At 42.4% G+C, this 22,307-nt stretch overlaps 1 long non-coding RNA gene across 2 annotated transcripts; it reads right to left on the bottom strand.

Moving 5' to 3' along the window:
* Positions 1–7,100: 7,100 nt before the first annotated feature.
* On the bottom strand, positions 7,101–22,099 carry LOC124237865 (uncharacterized). Of its 2 annotated transcripts, XR_006888165.1 has the most exons (4): positions 21,968–22,099; positions 20,337–20,560; positions 16,689–16,769; positions 14,174–16,350 (listed from the first exon to the last, which is right to left on the bottom strand). It is a non-coding gene; the product is annotated as an uncharacterized LOC124237865 (long non-coding RNA). The 2 variants fall into 2 exon arrangements; XR_006888164.1 differs by lacking the exons at positions 14,174–16,350; positions 16,689–16,769 and adding an exon at positions 7,101–7,799.
* Positions 22,100–22,307: the final 208 nt, after the last annotated feature.

The raw sequence follows: 22,307 nt of genomic DNA, 5'->3' as shown, positions 1-22,307 counted from the left end.
TCCTCAGCTATATAATAGAAGAAATTGTTCTGAGATTGATCATGATTTCTGGATCCTGAGTTGTCTCAGTCTGTGATTCCTATGTTCAAAGAAGAAGCTGCAGGTCTCGATCCCCAAACGGAAAAACTGCCAGGCATGGGGACCCATCAGTAGAGACAAAGGAGGGGCAAGAAATGTCCAAAGGAGAGGGATCTGATGTAGAAGCTACTGTCAGGATTAAATGAATTACTATAGCAAGGCACGTGATCAGTGGTCAAAAAATGTTTGCAATAACAATGATAAGAGACCATCTGCGCTTGCGTCTCCCTCCGTGCCTGCCACCTGCCGAAGCCAGGCCCTCATTTTCTAGCTTCTGAACCTCTTCAGTAGCCTCCAGTGTGGTCTTCTGGTCACCAGTGTCTCCCTTTCCAACCTAATCTGCCCACTGCTGCCCGAGGACTTCCCTTAAAACACTGTCGTGCCGTGCATCCCTCTCCTGCTCAAAACCCTTCAGTGGCCCCTGCAGCCTCCTGAGTTAGGCTCAAATGACTCATCCTGGCAGTCTAGCTCCTCAACAAACAAAGCCCCAACCTGTCTTTCCCTCTACATTCCAACAACTCCCCCACACCTCTCCAGAGCTTCAGTCAACCTCCTCCTCCCTACCCTCCAGACAGGCACTAGCTGTCCGTCCCGTGCTAAGAGTGATAAGATGGTGTTGTAGTTAAGAGATGGGCTTCTGGGGTCAGAAAACCTGAGTTTCAGTAGCTGTGTGGCCTCAGGTGAGTTGCATAACCTCTCTGAGCTTTAGTTTTCTCACCTGTAAACGAGGATTTAATAACGATACCTCCTACAGGGATGGTTGTGAGGATAAAACAAGTATGGAAAGCCACTGATGGACAGTGCATACTCCATTAATGCTTCTCTTTATTTAATCCTTACACTGAAGGTGTCCTCCCCACCCCATGCCTCTCATCTGTTAACGTCTTCCTGCCTGCCAGATGAAACCCTCCCCATTCCTCTTTTCCTTTCACAAGGCAGTGACTTGATCAGGTTCATTTTCCTCCCTGATTGTGAAGTCCTGGAGGGCAGGGAAGGACCTGAGTCTCAGAGTTCTCTTTATCTCAGGATCTGGGACAGCACCCAGCACCTAGAAGATCTCAATAAGGATGTGTTGGGTGAAAGAATAAAGAAAGGAGATCGTAGAAGGCTCGATGATAAATAAAGCCATGCAGAAGTGAAGTCTGGAGAAGCAAGCATCCTGATGGCCTGAGGGTCTGATGCAACTTCCCCATACGGGGCACACAGGCTGGCTGAGCACGGGCTCTGGGTTAGAATTGCTCCCCTTTAATCACTGACCCAGGGATAAAGTCACCCCAGAGCCCAGGTCTGAGTGGCCTTCTCTGTCCAGGGTCCTGTTGTGCTGGAGCAGGTGCAGGGTGTGATGGACAAGCCCTGGACCAGGTGGGGTTGGGTGGGTGGTAGGAGGAGGGGCCATCAGAGAGTGGGCCTCTATTCTATCTTGTCTCTAACTTGCCAAGGTACCTTGAAGGAGTCTCCTCTCCTGGCTTTGAAGGGAAAATTTGGGCTGGATCAGTGGTTCTTACAGTGTATCCCCAGAACAACAACATTGGGGACCCCTGGGAGCTTGTTAGAAATACAGAATATCAGCCCCACCCGGACATACTGACTCAGCAACTCTGGGGAGGGGCCCAGCCATCTGTGTTTTATCTAGCCCTCCAGGAGATCTGAGCCATGCTCAAGTTCGAGAAACACGGGGTTAGATGGATGGGGGCTTCCAAGATTGTTTGCTCTTTTTGTTTGTAATTGCACTGGACTCTGGTTTTTGTTTTGTTTCTCCCAATGAAATCTCAGGCAGATGCCCAGTATGTAAAGTGGATTAAAGCAGAGCCTCTCTGGTTGATGGAGGTGCCAGGCCCACCTACTCTGACTCCCCCTCATCGTGCGCACTCAGCTCAGTATGAATCCTGGTCTAGCAGCCCTCCAGCCAGCCAAAGAGCATAGAATTCAGGACTTGCCAAGCCCAGGGCTGCTGGTGGACTGTGCCTCCAGAGAAGGCACCCCTTGCTGGCTCCCTGCTTAGTGCCCCCAGCAGACACTGCTGTGATCCAGGGGGCCTGACAAAGAGTGGAGCCCCAGCCCTTGGAGAGGGCAGCCTTGAGGCCTGGGGGAGCCCCAGGCCAGGTGGGTGGCTGAGGTTCAGTGGCTGATCGATAGGCATCTTTCCTGAGGCTGCCCAGCCAGCCTCTGAGCCACATTTGAGCATGTGAGGCAGGAGCTGCCTTGCGTTATGAGGAGGTGGCAGTCGCACTTCATTTTCACGCCGGCTGCTTTTGGAGACAATATGGCACCGCTCAGATTTTTATATCTTCTCTTTCATGAAGCTCAGCAGATCGTGTGAAGCAGTGAAGAGGCCTGCAGACATACTCATCTGGACCCACAAACTCACTCTCTCTGCTTCTCCCCTCCTGCTACGTGCACCGATGAGTCACTTGAATTTCTTTTTCATTTCTTTCTCTGAGATGAAGATGATGATGAGGGGGAGCTTGCAAGGGGCAGGGAGGTGTTGGGGAAACCCATGGTTAGAGAACTTCACAGAAGAGGCCACAGTGTTGGAGAAGCAGAAGAGAGAATGCTCTGGAGACAGTTATAAAGGGTAGATGACAGCTGGGAGATTCTTTAGGGACAGAGAACCAGAGAGAGGCCAGAGATACTTCCCTGATCTGAGGGAGCATAAGAGGATGAGCCCTTTGCCCTAGAGCAGAGCCCATACCAACAGCAGGGGGTGGGGAGTGGAGGGTGGGCAGTGGGAGTGTGGGAAGAAGAGAGGTAGGTGCTAGGGCACCCCAGTTGGTGTGAAAGTGGCCATCTTCCTGATTCCATCCCAAAATAGGTGTACCTCATGCAGCTGGGCAGAAGGAAATCTCTGTGGTCTGGGGCACCGCCCCAGACAGTTATGTAATGGTGCCATTCTCAGAAGGAGAGGAAGTACCAGGCCATGGGCAGCCACTGAAGTCCTCCCAATGTAGGGAGACCTCTTGGTCCAGGCACTATGAAGCGGGATCCATGTCCCTTCACATCTCTCTGCCTTGATTTCAGCATCTCGAAACAGAGAATAATGACCTTGATTCGCTTCAGAAAAAGCACTTAAAGCAGGCATCATCATATTAGCACCTCCTATTTGTCTAATGTTACAAAGTGCTTCACATCCATGATCTCATCGGATCCTCCAATCAAGCCTGGGCTCCCATGGTCATCCTTGTGAGGAAACTGAGACTCAGAGAAGTTAAGTGCTCGGAGAGCACACAGCACGTCAGTGGTGGCACAGGTTTCCTGATTCCCAGTTCATTGCTTTCTCCTAGATCCTGCTGCTTCCTCATCCGTGAAACGCAAAGACCTTTCAAGAGAAAGATTACTCTTAATTGGGCCATTATTGTTGCTTGTTGCTCCAAGTGCTTGCAACCTTAACAAACTATATTATGCTTCCCCCGTTCCTGGAACTCAGACTCTTCCCTCTGTAAAGATGGGCTCTGTGCCTCCTTGGGACAGGCTAGCAGCAGACCTGGCCATGACTTTTGCCCTGTTTATCCCAGAGCCCAGACAGAATTCCTTAGAATTCCATGGGGCTCATTCTATTTTCTATATCTTAATTGGAGTCAGTGGGAAACATTGCTTTCTTGTGGATGCCAGAGAACTTGACTCCACGACTTCAAAGACTTTTCTAACACTGAGATTGCGTGACTTTATAACCTAGAAGGGAAAAACTCAAAGGCGTTCCCAGGGGTGGTGGAATCATTGCATGTGGTTGGAAATCACTGAGTTAAGATCTAGATGAGAAGTGTGTAGGCTCAGGCTCTGGGCAGCTCTGGAGCTGGGGGCCTCTTCCCACATGCTCACGTGGTGTCAGGCCCCTCACCTGTCTCTGAATTCCCTTTTCACTGCATTTCTGAAATAGAGGTTGTAACAGCTGTCTGTGAAATGCTTTATGACCAGGCAGCAGGCATTGTACTGTGGCCAAGTATTACGGAACAGATGAGCTTTGTCTGAACCCATCTCCCAAGGCATTCAAGTGTGGAATATTTGGAGGAACACAAAATGCCATTACTGGAAGGGATATTTTGGCTATTAACTAGTCAAACCATCTACTCTTTAAACATATGCTCTATATGCCACTCTCAAGGAGGGATGTTCCAGCCTCTGCTTGAATGCTTCCAATGACAGTAAGCTCACTATTTCAGAAGGCTGCCCATTTCTCTGTTGTACATCTCTGTCAGGAAGCTCTGCCTTGTAATGAACAGGAAGGTGGCTGCTTTTAATTTTCACCTCTTTCCTCTAGTTCTGTCTTCTAGGGACTCCTCAAAGTAATCTGGCTTCTACCCCTACTTCCACCCTTTTTATGTAGGATGCACTTGAAGGTGGCTTCAATGGCCTTTCCTTCAAGGGAGCCCATGGTTGCCATCTGACGAAGTGTGGATGATATGTTCAGAGAAGGTGGGAAAGGTGGCATTGAGACGCTGGGTCCTGCCTTTGTCTCTTCCAGCCCTCAAGGACTAGGGTTGAGGCCTTCCCTATACATCCTCATGTCCCTGACTCCAGTAGGTGCATGGCAGCCAGTCCATTTACTATGCAGCTTATCAATCAATCAGAGTGCTATTTATTGTCCCTCTGCATAAGGACACAGTCAAACACTAATATGAAAACTTAAAAAGGAAGGAAGGATTAATTGGCTGAGTGGAGAATGTAATGCTTCTATGATGGTTTCGGCACTGAGGCGGAAAAGAAAGACACTCACTCTGCCGTGCACACCTGTGGCCCTTGGAAGGGATATTTATCACAGATGGACTGGGCTTCTGTTTAGTCATCTAGGGATTAGAAGCCACTAGTTCCCCCCTGCCATGCACCATCCTCAAGACTGCAGGCTTATACAGAACAGCACTTCAAAACACCAAAAGGGAGGCTATTTATTCTATGCCCGTGGTAAAGAGTTTCTGATAGCACAAACGTCTGACATTCTAGGATTCATTTTGTATTTGAGGAGCAGAGTGGGGAAAGATTAAGGGATTTAAGTCCAAAAGCCTGGGTTTGGGTATGGATTCTCTCTTCTTGGCTATATGATTATTGGGTAAGTCACTTCAACACCGTAAGTCTCAGTTTCTCAACCAGCAAAGTGCAGAAAGAAAAATTCCTCAACTGTGAGTGCGGGGGGTTGTTGTATGTGTGTTATTTTCAGGATTAAATGAGCTAAAGTTTCTTCTGTAAACTGCATTAACTACTGTCAACTTTAGAATGCTCTGCCCAAAAGTCCTTCCCCAGTCGTCCAAGGTATCAAGCGCAAGTTTGCAAGGTGAGAGCTTTTTGTTGCACTCAGTTTTTTGGAAAATTAGATTATATAAATATAAGTTTGAGCCTTTATTAACCAGTCAACATATATTAAAGAGTATAACTCTTAAGTGCTTTTATAAATATTGGGAAATGAAACTCTTGTCTTCCGTTTTAGTTGACATTTTTGTAATATATCACAGACCCAGACTCATATATCTTTGTAGTTTGTACCTCAGGCCATCAGGAAAATATCAAGTTGCATTCTAAAGAAATCATACCCAACCTAAGACCTTGGCTTTTTTCCATCCATCCATTCATTCATTCAACGACCACATTTACTAAGTCTTTGCTATGTCTAAAGAGCTTATAGTGTAGGTGGGGATATGAGAGATGCACACACATAACAGCAAGATATGGCAAGATGGAGTAAGTACTACATGATATTTACAAACAAGCTCTTGTGGAAATTCAAGGAGGGAGCAACTAATTTCATCTCCCCGCTGGTAGGAAGAAAGGGAGGGTTTGGTGAAGGTTTTACCTGTTCAAACAAGTAAATTTAAAGTAAAACACACATACAGTGATAGAGTGTGGGAATTTGGAGTCCTCATGGGTTTGGTTCCTGGCTTCCCCATTTCCTAGCTGTGTGGCTTTGGGCAGGTCTCTGTCCCTCAGCTTTCTCATAGTAGTACCTGTCTCCTGGGATTGTTGTGAAGGTTAAATGAGATAATACAGAGTCCGGCATGTAGCAAGAGGTCAATGGATGTTAGCTGATATGTTATTATTTTACATAGGAGGCGGAAGCTGAGTAAAAATTTGAAGGATAGCAATGGAGAGCAAGGGTGTTCCAAGCAGAGGGAACAGTCTAGGCAAAGGCCCAGAGAAAGAAAGTTTTCAGAGAAAGATGAGCAGCGCAGTGTGTTTGTACAGAGCAGTGTGTGGGTGATCATGGGAACGGGTAGCGTTGCTTATGGTTGGAGGTATGTCTAAAAAAGTAGGTCACTGATCTTGGAAGGCTAAGAAATCTGATCTTGGTAGATAAGGGGTTTCCAAAGAAGAGTCATGCTCCCAGGAGGGTGTGTAAATCATACTGGAATCTTTATTTATATTTAATTTTATTGACACAAAAGAAGGTAAAAATTCCTATTGCTTCCTATATAGATTGACTATGGAACCCTTGTTGAATCCCTGTGCCAAGTGGCTTTGTGTCACATCTCCAACTAAGGTTATTCTGAGGGAAAGTTGGGGATTCTATGCCCCAGAGAGCCCATGAGGTACCCATACTACCTTTCTCTTTAGCTAGTTTCTTGGATTTAGAGAGTCTTTACCCAGATTTTACTAAATAACCCCTGACAAAAAATGGACAAATCTTCTTAAAAGATTCCTGCAAAGAACCCGTACATTGAGAATAATGATTAAAGCAAACACTAGCAAACAACAAGAAAATGGCAGAGCTGTTTTCTCCTATTCCTGGCTTTCCACTGGCCACGTTTCAGGGGTTAAAGCCAATGATGACCTAATCAGATCTGGCAAGCAGTCGGCCAAAAAAAAGTTCAAAATTCTCAGGAAAAATGCTTGAAATATGGGTTTACATTCACTATTATTAATGATGAACTCCACCTGGAGTGTTGCTTATACTTTGAGATGGTAGGAAAGACAGTATGATGTTATGAACATTACCATACATTTTAAAGTATTCTTTATTTCATATTTATCTCTTCTCTTATAATTTCCATTTTTTATTTTTATAATGGGCATAATTTATTGGCATGACTTTACACACATGCACACACACTTATACATCTATTTGAAGTACAGGCAAATCTTTTTACCGGTGGGGCTACATATTCAGAAAAGTTTGGAGGCTGCTGACTGGGGCCATGGGAAATCACTATTGGAGGCTCTCGAGCAGCAGGAGACTTGATCAGAGCTGAGTTTGGAGTTATAAACTTCATCACATTTTCTCAAGAGAAAAAACAGATTTCACAACGATATTGCACAACGAATACAGGAAGGTGGAGTCTGGAAGAGAGTCATTCAACAGCTTGGCTCTTCCTCTTCCAAAATTGTTGTCCTCTTCCCTACTAAGGTAAACCACAGACCTCCTCGAACCACCAGCAGAAGCCATGTAGGACAGGTTCCCTGAGCCAGGCTTTCTCTGGCTACCTGCACAGGGAGAAGACTGCCTAGAACATCCTTCAGCTAATTTCCTCTCCTCCGTCATTCTTGCTTTACGAGAAGCCAATTCTAAGACAGTCCTCAGCTTTGACTCACCATTGAGGTGACTGAACTTGTCATCTGACATGAGGGTCCCAGGCTTTCCTACCTGAAGGAGGCAGAATTCCAAAACGGTCAGAGGCCTGGGCTCTGGTGGTCGACAACCTGTGTCCAGCTCTACTGGGCATTCCTGGACTTACTTTGGCTAATGACTTACTTTCTTTGCGCCAGTTTCCTCGTCTGTAAAATGGTGATGACCATCATACCTGTGCATTAGTGGTGAGAAGTAAATAAGATAATAAGTGTAAAAGGCAGAGCACAATTCCTGGCATAGAATAAATTCCCAAGGAACGTGAATTCTTGTCATTACAAAGGAATGAACTGGAGCATGATCTGAAGAGCCCCAGGGAAGAAACGGGAAGGAGGCTTCCAGGAATACAGATCCTATAATCTCCTTAAAGCAATAGCCAAACAAAAGTATAGCTCTCTATGGAAGCCGGAAAGCTCAAGGATGCCAGTTAGAGGGGGCTGAGATGGTTGCCTCTGAGTCACCCTCTCTCCTTGACTCATCTGTCACCTCTGTCATCTCTGGCTATTGCCATGGTTTCTCGTGAGAAATTATGAAATAAATGGCCTGTGCAGTAATGCCTGGGTGAATAGGTGAACCCTGGGCATGTGGCCAACTCTCCATGCACTTTAAACATCCTTTGCTTTAGTAGACTCTACATGATTTAATTTCCTTAAAGAAAAAAAAATGCTACTAATCCTGTTCAGGACTACAAATGCAAAGTTAACATTCTGAGGCCTTACAGGACGGGATTTACCGAAAGAAGAAAAGATGTGGTGGGTGGCAGGAGTCAACTCTGCTCACTCAGAGCCACACCCTTTCGTTTCCACATGTAAGCAACAGCCTGGAGGATGAGGACAGGTAAGCGCGGTAATAATTAAGTCATCACACCGTAACTCTGTTCATTTATACTGAGCTACAGAATTTCCAAAGCGTTTTCGTATGGAATGATATCGATGATGATGATGATGATGATAAATTCTTTTACTTGGCCCTTTATCACCTCCTTTCTCTTTCAAGCTCTCAGCAGTTCCTGTGGAAGTACTACGATCCTCATTTTACATGTGACAAAACTGAGGCCCAGAGACTTTGAGGAACCTAATTGCAATAACACACCTGGAAAGCAGTAGTCAGGTGAAAACCCAGGTCTTCAGGCTAAAAGCAATGTCTTATTTCCCCTCTACTATGGCTGCCTCCCCATTTTGTTCATGTATTCTCCATGAAATACTCCAGATCCCTTTAGTCTGGAGGGAAGCTTCCTTCTCTGTTAGGTCTCTTGTCTTCCCCAGGCAGATCTGGCCATGCCTCTAAGATGGCTGGATCAATTCCTCTGTAAGAGCGTGCGTTACACCATATGGTAATGATATTCTTATGAGTGTCTCTCCCGTGAGACTGTGATCTCCTGAAAAACTGAGATACTGTCTAACTCAGGTGTGTGTGTGCCCAGCACCTAGCTCAGAGCTTGATATTCTTATCGACTGAATGATGAATTAATTAATACCTCCAAACTAAATGTCCTCCATACTCCTTTCTGCCTCTTCTTTTCCTATCTGTCCCTCTAGTTTAGGGCCCAGCTCTCGTGAACCTCTATAGAATCACAGACTCTCAGCCACATTCTTAGAGCATATATATCTTATCTCTTCAGTCTACAGCGTTCTTGAGGGTAAAGATTACATCTGAGAGTCCAATGAGTCCCTCTCGGGATCTAGGCCAGTCCTAGGCAGAGTGTGTGTATGGTGATTGCCTATGCCCGCATTCACATCGTCGCCTGCACTTTCACAAGAGCTGGTGGGACAGGTTGGTGGCAGATCCCAAGGTGCTATGGCAAAGACTTAATTGGCCAGAGACAGAACGGATGGCCAGGAGCCCAGTCTTTACCTGTCCTATCAGTATGCTCCTTTCACAATCACTGAAACTGTGTCTCATGGACACTTTTGCAGATGGGGAATTCTCTGAAGCCAGACAATAGCTCTCTGAAGTGATGAAGCTTCAGGGCGAAAATTATCACTGCAACTTATTTGTGTAAAGAAGATATGTAAGCCAGAGTTCATTTTCAGGAAGGAACAAACGTAAAGGACTCCGTGAACAGGAACATACCAGAAAACTGGGACACTGAGCTAGTTAATTAGTGAGCTGGTAAACTAGTAAGTTAGTTTGCTTCAATGAGGGAGGAAGACTGTGATTAAAAATAAATAAATTAAAAGAAGTAACAACCAACAATTTCATCAGGTTCCCATCTCTTTTGATCCAATGATTCCACTGTTGGAGATTTATTCTACGAAAATAATTCAAGCCTAGGGAAAGGCATGACAGAAAAGTGGCCAAAGAGGTATTACTGATAATAGAAGTGAATTGGAGATAATGTAAATGTCTCACGATAATTTTGGAATGCTATTACAGATGACAATATATTCACTAAAGTAATATTTTGAAGCCATTCAAATAGGTCATTATAAAGACCACATTGGAATTGCTCATTGTGTGATGCTTATGAAAAAGATTAGAATGCAGAATTATATTTGTGCTGCATGTCCAACACTGTGAGAAAATATGCTTTTTTGGAAAAGACAGGAAAGAATGAAAATAGATGATTTATAAAGATAGTAAGTTTGTGGGTGGCTTTTTATTTCCATAATCATGGTATTATGTTTTTGTATAATATAAAAAATTTTATGTTAATCAGATATTTAAAAGAAAAACACCTAACAAAAGGTGTATTGCACACAGCAATCATTTCAAAGAATCTAAGCATTAAACATGCTCCTTTTCATACCTTCATCTTCTAAGGCGGGTCCAGGCTAGATTTCTTTCACTGGTAACAAGTTGGAAATTGCATACTTGAAAGTCAGAAAGACTTTGGACACATAGCTATAGATATAGTTGCAGATATGGATGTGGATACAGATACGGATTTAGATATAATTTCCCTTAAAATATACACCTCATGAGTTCTTTCCTGTATCAAATGCCTCATGCAAAATGAGGCCTGTATAAGAAGAATGGAAAGATTATGAATGTGCAGATTTAAATGCCCTTCAGAATGTATGAGATCTTACAAATCAAGGGAGACTGTGTTTAAGGGATCCAAGTGGGAAAAAGTTCTGATCTTGTTTTCAAATGTTTCCCAGACACCCGGACACCACCTGTCTTTCCCAGGTCTCCTTGTCACTTGGTCCTGGGAGTTAGCCTTGCTAAACATCTAACAATTGGAAAACCCAGACATCTTTGAGCTCACAGAAGATTAGCAGTCTGTGTTCTCAACAAGTATCAAAGTCAACGATAAGAAGGAAATCATCACAACAAAACCAGAAACACTCCTTCCCCAATCTTACAGACCTGGACGTCTGTCTTTCAGGAATCCTATTTCTCTAGCTCTCAGAAAAAAATTCCAGGCCTTTCCTGGAGGGCTCAGAACTAGATTATCCCATTCATCCACTTGTCTCAGACAACAGCAACAGGAATTGTTAATAAAATTATTAAAGCAGTACTTAGATTCAAAAAATGAACCAATACATTTTATGTATCACTTGTAAGCATTGTGAGGAATCATGTATTATAAAGTATTACTGTCACAGAAAGTAATTATATGTCTCCATTACGTATGTCGCAATTTTCACAGGCCTTTAGAGTTCTAGTACTCACAATATTTCGTAAGTTTTTTCCAATTTTTTTCAACACTGGAATGTTATAACAAAAAACTGAATATAGCAGTATATTGCTCAATTTATTCAAATTTCTCTTTAATGGAGACCATACTTTGATCTATAATAGCCAGAAACTAGATTCTACAGCTAGTTTGGGGATTGTTTATATGTGAATCCTCTTTCTCATAATTTTTCTTCTGATTTTATTGGAAAGTCACTTACATTGCCTATTTGACATAGTAATTTTCAATTTGGAAAAATCATTTTCTTTGAATAAATGAATAAACTTTAAAAATGACAAAGTCAAACTTTGATCTGTTTGGTTGTAATAGTTTGCAAATGGTATAACCAGCAAGCAACAATTCATGTCAAATAACAGAGGATAGGATAAATTCAAAATTAAATTTATTTTCCTCCAGAGGCCATAATTCAATGTTTCTTTGAAGATCTTCTACTGTTTTGTTTATTTCTTCTAGTGCATTTTATACTTTATTTCTACTAAATCAAATTGCTTTAATAGTGTTCCCCATCACGTGTTCAAGAATGTGTGTCAGGTCAAATAAGATCTATGCTTCTCTGTCTTTGGACAGATCAAAAAAAAAAGGAATATAATCTTTGAATTGTTCCAAAGGATGTGATTTCAATTAGCAACAGAGGCTTATCTTGTAGCAGCAAATTTAAACTATGAACCATATATAGCACATAGAATGCTTCTGGATTTTTGGGTAAAACCCCAGTTTATATGCTTTTTTCCGTATCATCTGTGTTAGTGTCATTATCACTATAGGCTTGCCTTTGGCAATCTTTCTTTTTAAACCACTTTTTTGAGATATATTTGACACACAAAAAGTTATACATATTTAATGTATGCAACTTAATGAATTTGGAGATAAGTATCCACTCACAAAACCATCAGTACAGTCCATGCCACAAACATATCTATCCCCTTCAAAAGTTTCCTTCTGCACTTTTATTTATTTGCTTACTTATTATAATGATTATTATTATCCTTGTGTGTGATAAGAACACAACATAAGATCTACACTTTTTGCAAATTTTTTAGTATACCATGCAGTCTTGTTAACTACAGGCACTGTGCTGTACTGTCGATGTCTAGGACTTGCTCATCTTGTATAGCTGCAACTTTGTACCCTTTGACTAATATCTCCTCATTTCCCCCTCTCTCCAGCCCCTGGCCACCACCATTCTACTCTCTGATTCTATGAGTTTGACTATTTTATACTCCTTATCTAAGTGGCATCACGTCAAAATGGATTACAGACTTAAACATAAGATTTGACCCTACAAAACTCCTAGAAGAAAACATAGGGGAAAAGCTTCTAAGACATTGGCCTTGGCATGATTTCTTGGATAGGACACCAAAAGCACAGTCAACAAAAGCAAGCGGGACTGCATCCTGTGCTTTTTCTATTTCTATTATCATCTAGACTTATTCTCCTTGTCAAGGACCTTAAAAATGTGCTGTCCAATGTAATAGCCAATAGCCACATGTGGATATTTAAATTTAAATCAACTATGATTTAATAAAAACTAAAGTAAAAGTTCTTCAGTTGCGCTGGCCACATTTCATATGCTCAATAGCCACGTGCGGCCAGTGACTAATGCTTTGGCAGCACAGATGTGGGACATTTCCATCACAGCGGAAAGTTCTACTAGACAGCACTGATCTAAAGGATTATAAAACAAACTGTTAATTATACTCAAAGTGTACAAAATTTGAATATATTTTCATTAAAAATATAAATGAAAATAACTGTAAAATAGTAAAAAATTAAAATTCCTTCCTATCTACATTTTCAAAAATTTCTTCAAAAATATTTTACATATCAAAAATTAGTAATTAAAACTAAAAAGGAAACCACAAATAAGTTAAAATTAATAGATATCAACATTTTAAATAAAAATTATTTGTCAAGCTAACTTTTTAGATTTAATTTTTTAAAAATTTAATTAAATCTTCTCTATTTCTTTAAAAAAGTAAACTATTTATGATGCCGGCTTTTAATGCCTACTTACTTGAAAATGTTATGAATCTGTGTCACACTTGTCATATAGATTATATGACAATCTACATCTCTACAAATTTAAGAGTAATATGAATTATTTAATTTTGCAAAATATTCCTCAGCTGATGCATGAAACAGTTGGAAATCCATGCTAATTCAGGAATACCTCCAGAGTCATGAATTAGAACATAAAGAGAGCTAAGAAAATAGACACTCAGCAGTAGTTTCTGATCAAGGATCTATTACATTTATGCTATCTGAGGGGAAGAATTTGACACGTTAATTCATTGTTGAATTTCTCTTACCTAAGTGTTTAACCATTCAAATCCTCTCTGTTCTCCAAAGCAGTATTCTTCTGCAAAGCCGGTAATGGCACAACGTGTAAACTTTCACAGCATCCAGACAGAGTTGTCTTATGTTTCAAGGACATCGGGCAAAAGATCTGAAGATGTGGGGGCCTAATGGTGTTTGTAACAAGAAGAGGTGTTTTTGGTGAAGAGTCTTGCTGTGCCAGCTCTGAGTACTGGATCTGGAATGACAGAAGTGCCCATGTCTTCTTCTTCAGATTTATTTGTTTTTGTGTTTGGGTTATGCGGTGGTACCTGTCCTCAAAAGGAAAGCCAGGGCCCTCTTGCCTGGGCCTTTGGGCAGCACTGTCAAAGTCATGTGGGTGTGTTAAGTAACAGGGCTGAGAAACACCAATTGGACAGGCCTATCGCACGCCCAACTGATAAAGCATTTCCAGGTGCTACAAATCAAGCCTCCTGGAGGACATGCAATGAGGAAGGCATTAGTATCCTTCAAGCCCATTTTTCAAAGAATAAACTGAAGCTTTAGAAGAGAGAAGTAACTTGCTCAAGATAATAAAGCTCATAAAAGGCAGAGGGCCAACTTTCAAAACCAGGATTATCGGAAGCCAAAGCTCTTTGCCTCACCACTCACTGTCCCACCTCATATGGACGTCCAGACGTCCGAGCCGTGGGTGGAAGAGCCCCAGCTCCCTGGAGTCAGTCATCTGAGGGGAAACTCTTTCTGGAAAGAGGTTGGCGCTGAAAGCTGCCCTTTTTTACTGGTGAGGAGAGTAGGACTGAAGGTTAATGAGATGAAACCAGAGAGTGTGGGTCACCAGCAGGAAGGTGATTGGGGAAGAGAGTTCCTGCCGCTGCCACAGAGATCTACTCACATTTCTACTCTGCCCAAACATCTTATTGGTACTGTGGTGCCCACACGACAGGCCACACTGCTTGGCATCTTGTTAAGAACACCTCCAGTCTTGCCCCAATCAACTTATTCAGAGATATCTCCTCCATTTCCACCTACCTCCAGCATAGACGGGATTTTAGTCTCCATGAACTCCATATTCTCGGAAAACAATATGTTCTTTTACCCCTCCCACCTTTGAATATGCTGTTCCTCTGCCTACAATGCCCTGCTTCTCCTACTTGTTTGGACAAAGCTTACTCATCCTTCAGGCTATCATTCAAATATCACCTCCTCAGTCACTGCTCCTAGATCCCTATAGGGGGTTGGTCACACCCTCTTCTGAGGCCTCTAGAACTGCATTCAGACCTCAGTTAGAGCCCCATCCTCACAGTAGACCATGATATTGGCCTATATATCCAACTTTCTCACTAGACGGTGATCTCCTGGATGACAGAGCCATTCCATGTTGATCTCTGCATTCTCTCCACTCCCATTCCCTGCTCCAAGCAAAATCTCTAAGATATAGCAGGATCTTAACAAGTGTTGAGTGTCAAATAAATGAACAAGTAAGAGCCAGGGGAAGGTGATCAGGGGGCTTGGTTTCCTGGGAGGAGATTGCCCTGAGCACCCACAGCCCCTTCTGAGCAATGTCCCTTCCATGGCATTGAGCCACTAGCTGAAGCCATTGCACCAGCAGGAGCTTAGGGTGGGGCTGATGTAAAAACAAACAAGAAAGACAAAACAAGGAGTGTGTTGAAACCTTGAAAATGTCCTGTTCTTTGGTGCTCAAACTAGCTGCTCCTTCTAAGTCAAGTGGGTTCTTAGTCCAGAGAAGATCCGTTGTAGGTACGGTACGGGGCTTTGGGATCAGGACCGAGAGGCAAGGGAAAGACAAGGGATGGGAAATTGGCTTCCTTGTTTAGCTTTTCTCTTTGTGCGCGTGTTTGTCCTTCCAGACGGAAGAAATTCTAACCTTCCCCTGCTTTAGTCGCCCAATTTGACACCTCGGGCTCTTGCATCACCACATCACATTGTTCTGTCAGGAATACTGCACTGGGGTGTATCTAGGCTTAGGGAGATGCGACTGACAGGAAACAAGTTCCGACAGCCAGGCAAATGCTGGGCAGAGGAAGAGTTGGAGGGGAGGGAGGGGACAGGAGGCAAGAGGAAATGTTTGATACAGTGGGAAGAGAAGATCTTGGGCGAGGTGGCAGCAAGGTTGGCAAGACTGGATGTCTCCATCTGGATATCCCAGATTGAGCTTCAGAGAGATCGTGCCCAGGAAGGCAAACTGGTCTGCTACAGTTGTTCCTGAAAGGAACAAAACTGGGGAGTTTAAGTTGCTGTTGTGGGGACAACATCTGGCTGAGAAGTTTTCTTCCCTCTGGGCCTCAATCTCCTCTCCTTAGAAACAAGGCCAGATTTGGAATTTTTCTTATAAGCCCCTAAACGCTTCTTACTTGAATACTCTTGAGACAAAAATGGAAGAAACAATCAAAACAGTTGTAAAGCCCTTCACAGAGAGTACTATTCAAGCAGCGAACATTGAGGATTCTGAAAACAAACATGGTCAAACAGAGTATTTGTCAAATCGTGAAACCCAGCCCCAGCAAAGTTTAATTCTGGCCTCTAAGTACTGTGTGTGGAGGAGCCTAAGGGAGACATGTTGTAGAGAAGTGAAAGCTTGAAGATCTTGAAACTTGAGGGCAAAGCAGTGTATTTCAGTAGTACAAGGCTGGGGTGGGACTCTGGAGAGTTGGGTTTTAGACCAACTCAGTATTTATTGCTTTATATATGTGGACCTACATTTCTCAGCTGTAGAATAGAAGGAGGAATCTCTGCGGGCTTCATGTTCCTCGGGTGGGGGTGCGGGATTCTGCAGCAAGATACAGGAGGCCACAGTTAAGTATAACGCATCTTTCTGGAACATGAATTTTACCTGATGGCGGCAAATACTTTAAAACCTTATTTGTCATCCAAAAATTAATTCAGTTGCTCGACAATATTTATTGAGCCCTCACTACATGCCAGGTACTGTTTTAAGCACTGTTTTAATATCAAAGTAAACCTGGATATATTACAGAACAATATGCATAATTTATATGATCTAAGGTAAGCAGGGTTCCTAAAATTATTTTTCAGATGCAGAGGCACTGCTGGTTGTGTCCATCCACTCTCACCTCCAACCAAATAATACATATTTGTTCTCCTTACCCCTGGGTACACTCCCGTGGATAGGTGTGCCAGTGGTCTTAAACCCTTTCCCGTAGATACGGAGTATACCGTCACAACCACCTGAAATTAAGCAAATCTTTGTTGCTGACAATAGGCTGGATATTCATTTCCATCAGACAAAAGTAAGGAAAGGGAATTAACTTTGAACAAGTGCCACTACTTGCCTGCAGGTAATATGTGCATCAGTCTTTTTAAAGCAATATCATGTGGAATTGCTGGATCATATGGTAGTTCTATTTTTAATTTTTTGAGGAACTACCATACATTTTTGTGTGTGTGTGTGTGTGTGTGTGAGGAAGATTGGCCCTGAGCTAATACCTGTTGCCAATCTTCTCTTTTTGCTTGTAGAAGATTGTCACTGAGCTAACATCTGTGCCCATCTTCCTCTACTTTGTATGTGGGATGCTGCCACAGCATGGCTTGATGAACAGTGTGTAGGTCCACACCCAGAATCTGAACCCATGAACCCCAGACCCCCAAAGCAGAGCACGTGGACTTACCCACTACCCCAACGGACCTGCCCCCCTCTGTACTATTTTCCATAACAGTTGCACCAATTATATTCCCACCAACAGTGAGCAAGGGTTCCCTTTTCTCCACATCCTCACCAATATTTATTGTTTTCTTTTCGATAATAGCCATTCTCACAGGTGTGAAGTGATGTCTCATTGTGGTTTTGATTTGCATTTTCCTGATGATCAGTAACACTGAGCATCTTTTCATGTGTCTGTTTGCCATCTGAATGTCTTCTTTGGGAAAATGTATATTTAGGTCTTCTGCCCATGTTTTAATTGGATTTTTTTCTTTTGATATTGATTTCTATGAGTTCTTTACATATTATGGATATTAACCCCTTATTGGACATATAATTTGTAAATATCTTCTACCATTCGGTACATAGCCTTTTTGTTTCCAGCAATTCCACTTCTGGGTATTTATTCAAAGAAAATGAAAACACTAATTCAAAAGAAATATGCACCCCTATGTTCATTGCAGCATTATTTACAATAGCCAAAATATGGAAGCCACCTAAGCGATGAATTGATAAAGAAGATGTGGTATATATTTTATATATATATATGTATATATACTATGATATTACTAAGCCATAAAAAAGAAGGAAGTCCCACCATTTGGGACAACATAGATGGACCTAGAGGGTATTACGCTAAGTGAAATAAGTCAGACAGAGAAAGACATATACCATATGATTTCAGTCATTTGTGGAATATAAAAAGAAATAAATGAACAAACAAAACAAAACAGAAACAGACTCACAGATACAGAGAACAAACTGGTAGTTGCCAGAGGAGAAGGAGGCAGGAGGATGGGTAAAATAGGTGAAGGGGGTTAAGAGGTACAAAATTCCAGTTATAAAATAAATAAGTCCCGGGGATGTAATGTACAGCATAGAGCATATACTCACTAATATTGCAATAACTATGTATGGTGACAGATGGTTACTAGACTTATATGGCGATCACTCTGTAACATGTATAAATGTCGTACACCTGAAAGTAACATAATATTGTATGCTAATTACGCTTCAATAAATAAATTAATAAAGCAATTTCATGTGATCTTCACAGCCATTCATCCAGAGAAACGAAGTAAATTTCCTAGGGCCTTCCAGAAAAACAAAGTCAGGCTCCTGCACAGAAACCCAGGTCTCCTGTTTCCCATCCACCCGACTCCAAACCCCACCCCCTGGTTTCTCCCAGGTCCTCTCCTCTGAATCCAAAAAGTTAGCTCACTGGCAGAACACTCCGCAGGGCCCTGTCAGACATACCACAATGCCTCCAGCTCCTCTGGGGCGCCCTCTCCAAAGTTCCCCAGTGTGATCCTGCTACCACTGCAACAGCCCCAAGAGGAGAAATGTGCAAGACATTCACCCCTCATGGTATCACTGGAGAAGCTGAAGCCCAGAAAAGATTCAACGTCTGCCTGTGAATCAGCCTTATAAAACACCGGAACCCAAGAACCAAGGCCACCTCCGGCTTCTCACACTCAGCCACCAGACCCTTCCCACTCCATGCTTTGTGGCCTCCTGGGGAGCAGAAGCCGGGTTTCCATAGGCCTTGGTAGCCCTCAGCACCTCCTAGCACCAGGCATGGTACATGATAGGTACTTCACACAGTGTTGATCAATGACTGAGATGCTAAGTTACTTCTCTCGGAGCTCCTGTTTTCTCATCTGTAAAATGCCAGGGTCAAACTAGGTGATATCTGAGACACATTCCATTTCTAACTGGTATTTTTAGGTGAGCTGAGTACCTTAGCTTGGTAAATGGGAATAGTGGAAATTGGATTAGGAAAGTAGGTTGGGGTCCAAGGATGGATGGAGGACATACCATTGGGCACGTAGAGGTTAAAACTGAGGGAGAGATAAGCCCTGCCCTCATGGAGCTGACAGCCTTGGGCAAAATGACATCCTCACCTAGAATGGAGACAGACAGGCAGGGCTGCTCAGTGGAAAGAACCTCTGTAAGCTTGGGAGTCAGGAGACCTGGGCTCCTGGGCACAGCCTGACTTTGTTTTGCTTGAGAGACCCGGGGAAAATTACTTCCTTTCTCTAGACCTTGTTGGTTTTAAGTCATAAATGTCTGTTCTTCTACAACATCATGAAAGGAACATCTTCTCTCTCTTGACAGGAGGGGGGCAGGAAGATCTCTTTTCCTGTTGCCTGGGATTCTTTCTTCAAGACACAGGTCACGAGGCTAACATGGCTCATTTTTACATGAGAACTCTTTGGAGCAGGCCATGGCCTTAGTTCCGACTCTGCATGTACAGAAATTTGTGGAAATCTGAGTATGTTATAGATCTTAATCTCTTCTAATTTCTTCAAACATATTCTCTTTCCCTTCCTTTTGTTAATACTTTAGGCTAGACAGCCTCCACAGAGGAAATTACAGACTCTCTTGGCTGGAAGTGACCTTAGGGTCTTTATATCTTGATGTTCTTCCATCTCAACATATACACATCCAGACTCTGTCTGAACATCCTCAGGAGCAAGGGTCTCACCACCTCCCAATTCTGTCTGGGATAGTTCCATTTATTCGAAAGTTTCTCAAAGGAAAGTTGACAGCATCCTCACCTAAATGAACCTCAGTGCTCACCAGCTGAGCGGAGCGTCAGCTCACCAGCTATTTCCTTGGGATCTGGAAAAATAGCTAGGTTTTCCCTAGGAGGATTATTGTTCCACACAGGTCATAGTTGCAGATGTGTTGCCGTGGCAGCTGTTCCCCTCTCCAATCCTAAGTCTTAGCCTTTACATGTTAGGCCCATCTCCATCATTTACAAATCCCATAGTAACTTGTTGCTTGTTAAGTAATGTTTGTTTTTGGGACTCTTTCTTCCAACTCCATTTTCTTTAAGGGAGTGTAACTCTGGTTAATCCCATGAGCTAATTTCATACAAGTGATCAGGTTTGAGTCTTGGCTTGATCCAGGCCTGAATTCTGGCACACTCAGTAGCGTTGTGACCTTAGTCAAGTTACTTATCTTCTCTCAGTTTCCTAGTCAGTAAAAATTAATTATTCTTACCTCATGAGTTGTTGCAGGAATTAAATTAAATAGAACAGCTGAGGCATTTGTCCTAGGAAGAGATAGTGTTAAGGAGACTTACGTACCTTATAGTTGATCTTTATGTAGCGTCCAAATCCATCTCTCCGCAGCAGTTACCATCTTCTTCATCCGAGTTCTATCCTCTGGGACCATGCAGAATAGGCCTAAATCCCTCTTCCACGTGGCAACCCTTCAAATATTTCCATTTGACCACAACCAGTTTACATGGCAAAGGGCCTCACCAGAGAAACTGAGGTGGGATAAAGCGTATCCAGAGCCTCACCACAATCTGGAAGGAGAACCAAGAAATGCTGACTTCCCTGGCCTGGAGTGACCACTCCAACATCTGCCTCCAAGAAAAGTAGGGTGAGCCAGGGCTGCTGGAAAACTCAACTCTGGCAACACATGACATTGAAGTGTTGAAACATGCCACTTTGATGTGGCATTAGCTCATGATACTGCTTTATTTTTTTAATTTAGAAGAAAAGCACAGCTGCTAGAATTTTTAATATAATAATAAGTATGGTGGTGCACCAAGGATTTTCAGGAATTTTTCCACAAGAGCACTGCATCCAATTGTGTAACTTTTTTATATCCATGCAAATGTATTTTTTTCTATTATGCAAAGACTTTTTAAATTGTTTTCTAACCTTTCCACCTTTGAACTATTGAATTCTTGAATGACTAATGTGCTCTGTCTAGTTAAAACAATTTCTAGAACAAGACAAGGTTTTAAACAGAGAAACAAATAGTTAGACTGAATTGCTTTACTTGTTGACTGGAGATTCTAAGAAATCTCTTTGCTACATTTCTACCTGCTTGGCGTATGAGCATTATTTGATCCCATGTTTTGAACTTACTGGAATGAGACCACTAGATAAATGCAAAATATCATTCTTATCAGCCAGTCCCATACTTATTCCATAGGTAAATTTCCTGTCTCTGGAGGCTTTTCAAGTTTAGACTGCTACGACCATGATTCCAGGGTTCTATTATGTTATTTTCTGTGTGATACTGAAAATTTCTCTATCTCATGGTAAATAGCCTAGTCCTGGTAGGACCAATCAAAAACCATAATAATTTTTCTTTCCCTTTTTTTTTCTTTACCAGTCTCAATGTCTAATTCATTGATTATTTATCAGGCAGAATAAATCTGATAACTATTTTTATTAATCATCTTTATCCACCTGCAGAACTTCGCACATCGTGTTTGCCTAATGGGTTCCCAGAGTGGCCAGAAATTGATGCTATCAGACTTCTGTACCTGGAGCACCCAGGGTTCTGGGCCAGTTGCCTCCAGTAGCAAGTAGCTTGTCTGTTTACCCCAGTATAGCAAAGAAATACTATCAGTTTCTTTGTGTTGCCATGTCATGAAAGGAGTTGAGAAGCACTGAGCTTCATTGTAAATTTTAGACCTTTCAAAATGCACAATATAATTTTAATATTGTGGAGACAGTTGAAACTGGCCACTTTTTGTTTTCTTCATATTTTTTTAAAAAGTATACTTATGTGGATCTTGTCTCTTCCATGCAATTTAGTGACCATGGGTTAGTCATCCCTGCCTGACTCCGTTTAAGTCTGGAGAAGAGCAGCTATAACTCTGAAGACAGTTAAAATCTCAGGAGCTCCATCAAGTAGAATGAGCAAAGCATTCTCACCAGCACACTTCCCTCACCGTCCTGAAACAGGCCCCTACCTCAGATCCTGTTCATTCAGCTCAGATGCAATTTCCTTCAAGAAGCCTTCTCTGACTCCACATGCTGTCACTCGAATTAGAAATAATCTCTCTGTTCTCTGAATTCCCTCAGCTCTTGTTCTGTCCTTTTCTTACAACATTTAGCAATTTTTGAATCCTGGTCAGTCATATGATAATAGCGCTACTGGAATGTAAACTTTTGGAGGGTAACGTCATGTCTTGTTTTCAATATCCCTTAAAACATTCCTGACGTGAGTTGAATTACACATGAAAGGCACTTAACCAGCTAAACAAAAGACAAATTAATTCGACACTTCTCTTTGCTTTGGCCACAAAGCAC

The sequence above is a fragment of the Equus quagga genome, chromosome 4 (genome assembly GCF_021613505.1).
Source record: "Equus quagga isolate Etosha38 chromosome 4, UCLA_HA_Equagga_1.0, whole genome shotgun sequence".
NCBI classification, from domain to species: Eukaryota; Metazoa; Chordata; class Mammalia; order Perissodactyla; family Equidae; genus Equus; species Equus quagga.
Note: the sequence above shows the minus strand (reverse complement) of the source record. Positions and strands in the feature narration are given on the sequence as shown.